The sequence below is a fragment of the Periplaneta americana genome, chromosome 16 (genome assembly GCF_040183065.1).
Source record: "Periplaneta americana isolate PAMFEO1 chromosome 16, P.americana_PAMFEO1_priV1, whole genome shotgun sequence".
Classification (NCBI taxonomy): Eukaryota; Metazoa; Arthropoda; class Insecta; order Blattodea; family Blattidae; genus Periplaneta; species Periplaneta americana.
Genome location: NC_091132.1, coordinates 101,214,336 through 101,220,792, shown reverse-complemented (window position 1 = coordinate 101,220,792; position 6,457 = coordinate 101,214,336).

Sequence of the window (6,457 nt, the reverse complement as noted above, 5' to 3'; positions counted from 1 at the left end):
TGATCGCCAAGTAAGGTGCTGTCCTAAGTGTTTGTCGGATTTAGTTTTCTCGCAAGATGACTGAACGAATTGAGCAAAGATACTGCATCAAATTTTGTCAAAAGCTTGGTGATTCTCAAAGTCAAACAATTCGTAAGATTCAGCAGGTGTTTGGGGAAGATGCGATGGGTGTAACACAAATTAAGGAGTGGTTCAACTGATTCAAAGATGGCCGCACATCAGCGGAGAGTGAGCAGCGTTGTGGCAGGCCCCAAACTGCTCGGAGTGCAGCTGTTGTTGAGAGGGTGCGAAATTTGGTGATGGCAGATCGTCGTTTGACCGTGCGGGAGATTGCCGAAGAGGTTGGATTGAGTAAAGATTCTGCACATGCAATTTTGCGTGATGATTTGAACATGAACCGAGTGGCTGCGAAATTCGTGCCCAAGTTGTTGTCCCCGGAACAAAAAGACCTCCGTCGTGACGTTGCACAGGACCTTCTGGACACTGCCAACACTGATCCTGGGTTTCTGAACACCGTGATAACTCGAGATGAGTCATGGGTGTACAGGTACGACCAAGAAACAAAAAGACAGTCGTCGCAATGGAAGCATCCCGAGTCTCCAAGGCCGAAGAAAGCGCGGCAGGTGCAAAGCAAAATCAAGGTGATGCTGACTGTTTCCTTTGATGTCCGTGGAATTGTGCATCACGAATACGCACCGGAAGGACAAACGGTGACAAAGGAGTACTATCACGATGTTCTCCGGCGACTCAGTGATGCAGTTCGGCGCAAAAGACCAGACATGTGGACGGCGAACAACTGGTGGCACTTGCATCACGACAACGCCCCCGCACATTCATCCCAATTGATCCACACTTTCTTGGCCAAACATGGAATTACAACCGTTCGCCAACATCCCTACTCTCCAGACCTGGCTCCTTGCGACTTCTGGTTGTTTCCAAAATTGAAGACACCACTGAAAGGATCCCGTTTTGAGAGTAGAGAAGAGATAATGCGGAACGCGACGACGGAGCTGAACACCATTCCAAAAGGACTTCCAGAGGTGTTTCCGGCAGTGGAAGGATCGGTGGGCTAAGTGTGTGCAAGCACAAGGGGCCTACTTTGAAGGGGATTAGGGTCCCAACCCCGTCAGGTATTTGAAATATTTTTTCTGGCTAAAGGTCGGATACTTTTTAGACAGGCCTCATATAACTGTTTTATAAATTCTAACTTTCAGATTTTTCGACAGCAGACTGGATGATAAAAGTTTCTCAACCGAATAATAACAGGCATTTCCCATATTTATTCTGTGTTTAATTTCCTCCCGAGCATCATTTATATTTGTTACTGTTGCTCCCAGATATTTGAACTTCTCCACCTCTTCAAAAGATAAATTTCCGATTTTTATATTTCCATTTCGTACAATATTCTGGTCATGAGACATAATCATATACTTTGTCTTTTCGGGATTTACTTCCAAACCTATCTCTTTACTTGCTTCCAGTAAAATTCCCGTGTTTTCCCTAATCGTTTGTGGATTTTCTCCTAACATATTCACGTCATCCACATAGACAAGCAGCTGATGTAACCCGTTCAATTCCAAACCCTCTCTGTTATCCTGGACTTTCCTAATGGCATACTCTAGAGCGAAGTTAAAAAGGTGATAGTGCATCTCCTTGCTTTAGCCCACAGTGAATTGGAAACGCATCTGACAGAAACTGACCTATACGAACTCTGCTGCACGTTTCACTGAGATACATTTTAATTAATCAAACTAGTTTCTTGGGAATACCAAATTCAATAAGAATAATAATAATGTATTGTGAGTCCCTATCACCACGGCATGGCATGTCCTCAGGTTGCGGATTGAGGAGACGGCCTCCAGATATGTAGGGTAGCTGTGAATATATTGAATAAGCAGTCGTGGACAGCCAATGAGGGGTAGTCCTCCAGCTAGGGGGTTGGGCAAAGGGCTAACAAACCATCACCGTAAAAAAACAGCTTGTTACGTATCCTTCAAACAAGCCTCGGGATGGGACTGATTCTCTGGCACAACCACAGCAAAGGAATAAGGTTTTGAGATTTGGTACTTGGAATGTTACAAGTCTATATAGAACAGGAGGGGTAACATTAGTAGCAAAAGAACTAGCTAGATATAGAACAGACTTCGTGGGAGTACAGGAAGTTAGGTTAGATGGGAATGGGATAACACAAGTAGGAGATTATTTGTTGTACTATGGTGAAGGAAATGATAATCACCAATTAGGAACAGGATTATTTATTAATAAAAGAATAAAATCAGCAGTAAAAAAGGTCGAATTGATCATTGATAGGTTATTGTATTTAGTACTTTAAGGATAGATGGTGCAATATCGTAGTTATAAATGCTCATGCCCCTACAGAAGAGAAAGACGACCATATAAAGGATAGCTTCTATGAGGAATTGGAACAGACCTTTGATCAGTTACCTAGATGTCACATGAAAATTTTATTGGGGCATTTCAATGCTAAAGTAGGACAGAAGGATATTTTTAAACCGACTATTGGAAAAGAGAGCCTACACATATCTAGTAATGACAATGGAGTTAGGTTAGTCAACTTTGCCACATCAAAAAATTTAATTGTTAAAAGTACAACATTCCCCCGTAAGGATATCCATAAATATACTTGGACTTCGCCAGATGGATTGACACATAACCAGATAGATCACATCTTGATAGATAAAAGAACACATACTAGTATAGTAGACATTCGAACCTTCAGGGGGGCAGACTGTAATTCTGACCATTATTTGGTAATTGGAGAACTAAGAGAAAGATTATCAGAAGCCAAGCGAGTAGAGCAGCAAGTTAATATTAGAAGATTCAATATTCCGAAATTAAACGACGAGGAAACTAAGCAACATTATCAGGTCGAAATTTCAAATAGGTTTGCCGTATTAGCAAGTTCCGAAGAAATTTAAGGAAGAGTTAGATGTTAATAGCATGTGGGAAAATATCCGAGATAATATCAAAATTGCAGCTGAGCAGAGCATAGGTTATTATGAAACTAAGAAAAAGAAACCGTGGTTTGATGAAGATTGTTGCATGGTAGTAGAAAGAAGGAAACAGGCAAAATTGAAATTCTTACAGGATCCAGTTGAGGTGAATAGAGATAATTATTTCAATAAAAGACGGGAAGCAAATCGTACACTTAGGAATAAAAAGAGAGATTACTTGAAGGAACAATTGAATGAGGTAAAAACAAACAGTAAAAATAAAAATATTAGAGATTTATGTAAGGGCATAAAGGAATTCAAGAATGGATATCAGGCAAGGGAAAACGTGATCAAGGATGAGAATGGTGACTTGCTTGCAGACTCTCCATCAATCCTAAACAGATGGAAAAACTATTTTGGACAACTACTAAATATACATAGGCCAAATAGAAATGATCAGAACGAAATTGAAATACAAACTGCTGAGCCATTTATACCCGAACCCACACTTTCTGAAGTCGAAATTGCGATAGAAAATCTGAAAAATTATAAGTCTCCTGGTATCGATCAAATTCCAGCAGAATTAATACAAGAGGGTGGAAGCGCATTATCTAACGAAATTTATAAGTTGTACTTGCTATTTGGGAAAAGGAAATTGTACCAGAACATTGGAAGGAGTCCATAATCATACCTATCTTTAAGAATGGGGACAAGATTAACTGTAGTAACTTTTGAGGAATATCAGTTTTGTTGACGTCGTACAAAATTTTGTCCAATATTCTTTTGGGAAGATTAACTCCATATATAGATGAACTTATCGGGGATCATCAATGTGGTTTTAGGCGTAACAGATCAACTATTGATCAGATATTTTGTATTCGACAGATAATGGAGAAAAAATGGGAGTATAAGGGTACAGTGCATCAGTTATTCATAGATTTCAATAATAATAATAAATTAAAACAGTATCTTAACACAAAAATATTTTCATAATAAACACGACATGAGTATGATTTCTTCTGTTTAAGTACAATGGCTTCATACAAGTCGGGTAATGAAGGAGAATCATCTTGTGAGTTGCAGGGCTGCACATAATCCCTCCTGTACAAGGATAAAGACGATTTTGCATAGAACATAGAGTCTACAAAGTGATACATACTTTCCATAATTTAGTCTATATTTATATAAAATTCTCCAGTTCCTAAAACTACACTCACCAGCAAAAAAAACTGATCACTTGAAAAAAATACTAAAAGTCAAGTTTAAATGTAAATTATGAAGTAACCCAAGAAATAACATAACTGTAATCGTACTCAATTTAAAGATTACGCTTTTATGAACTTGTGACACGCAAATTCACACCTTTCACTCCAATTTTGAGTCAATGACCGTCATATGTTCATAAATCTACACTTTTGTTGAAATTTTGCAAAATTTTTCACTTAACTTTCAACTGAATATTTGTTCATTAAACTTCACTGAAAATGATGTTGATGCACAAAACTTAAATTCACACTATCAATAACTGAAACAAACATTCAGTATCCGGTGTGTCCCCGCTGGCCCTAATTACAGCTGCCATTCTCTCAGGTATGGTTTCGATTAAGGTTATGATGTCTCTCTGGTCGATATTGTCCCATTCCTCTTGCAGTGCCGCCCGCAGATCACCTAAGGTCTCCGGAACAGGATTACGATCTCGGATATGTCTACCCAACCTATCCCAGAAATGTTCTATAGAGTTTAGGTCGAGACTCCGAGCTGGCCAGTTGAGACGAACAATCTCCAATGCATCAAGATACTGTGATATGCAGCGTGCTGCATGTGGACGAGCATTGTCATGCGTGATCGACGAGAATCTCGTTGATGTAGCGGTGAGCGTTGAGACTACCATTCTCGATGATCATCATTCCGTTCAGGCCTCCATGGAGATGCCGACCCACACCATCACGGAACCTCCACCGAATGGCGTCCTTGCAGACAATGTGCATACCTCTCTCCGTACCACCTGGGGATTTCAGGGAGTACCTGGACTCATCAGAGAACAGCACACTGCTCCACTACTGCACAGTCCATTGGGCATGCTGACGAGCGAACTGAAGACGGTCGGCTCAGTGCTGTCTGGTTAGATCTGGTCCCGTAGCAGGTCGTCGTGATAGAAGATTTTGTTCTCCAAGGCGTCGTCAAACAGTCCTTTCACTCACATTAGCATCCCACACATGTTGTAGTCGATTCCGAGCTTCAACTGCTGTAGTACGGCGGTTTCTTAGAACCTGGCTGACGAGAAATCGATCATCTCGGGCCTAAGTCTTCCTTTTTCTGCCAGAATCATGTCTTCTGGAGTAACTCTGTGTTTCCCAGCCTCTTGCACTGTGGTGTATGGTGCACCTATGGTAGCACCGGCATAACGGAGGCTGCGTCCGTCATCAATGACAGCGACAGCTCTGGCAACGTCTTGGGGTGAGAGAGGCATTGTCTGAACTAAACTTACTGACGAAATGGCAAACAAACCATTTTCGACAGTTGTTATTCATTTTCAAAAAGGAAAGGAAGCAATAAAGCAATAAAACCTCTTCAATTGTTTATGATGACCTACCCCACATGTTCAGCACAGAAACACACTCCTTCATTGTTAGGCGATAAACCGAAAATTTATTGGTGTGAAAGGCGTGAATTTACATGTTAGAAGTCCATAAAAGTGTAATTTTTAAATTTAGTATGATAACAGTTATGTTATTTCTGAGATTACTTCATAATTTACATTTAAACTTTACTTTTAGTATTTTTTTTCAAGTGATCGGTTTTTTTGCCAGTCAGTGTATATAGTTTGTGTTTCAAATTTGGAAGTGATGTGTTAAGAAAAATCTGGAGTTTTTTAACTACAGTTTAGCAGTTTTTTTAAGCTTGTGCAGTGGTAAGTAGAATTCTGATTTGGCAACACTGGTCAGAACCAGTCAGCTCGCACTGGAATAGCAGGTTTAAAGCTATTCTCTTGCCTAGATGAACAGTAAATACGGTTGGGAGTTCTCTGGTTAACAATTTCCGTGTCTTCATTCTTGTTAGAAAGAATATATTAGTACATTTATTGTTTTTGTGCATTATCATTTAAGTACTGAAAGTGTCCCTGTGATGTGCAACATGGATTAAAACAATATTGTATGTTTTATGCTGTTCAGTAAACATCGAAAGGGACTCGTTTCGAAATGCAAGTCCACTGCAGCTCATACCAACTGCATCGTCTGAATCGTTGTCATCTGGCAGCGATACCAGTCACGACTGCCAACAGTCACAGTGTTGTTTTGGACCATTTGTTAAGCATTGGTTCGGTAATTCGTTTGGAAGTTTAAGTTTTCAGGAAAAGTAAAATATTATAGTAAAAGGTAGGCCTACTCCAGATGTTTCCATGAGTATAAAAATAAAAAAACTACATGCGTCGTTTCAAAATGTCTAACTGCATGTAAATCAAAAAATAAATTATTTTGCTGGCCTTGTGTTCTTTTTGAAAC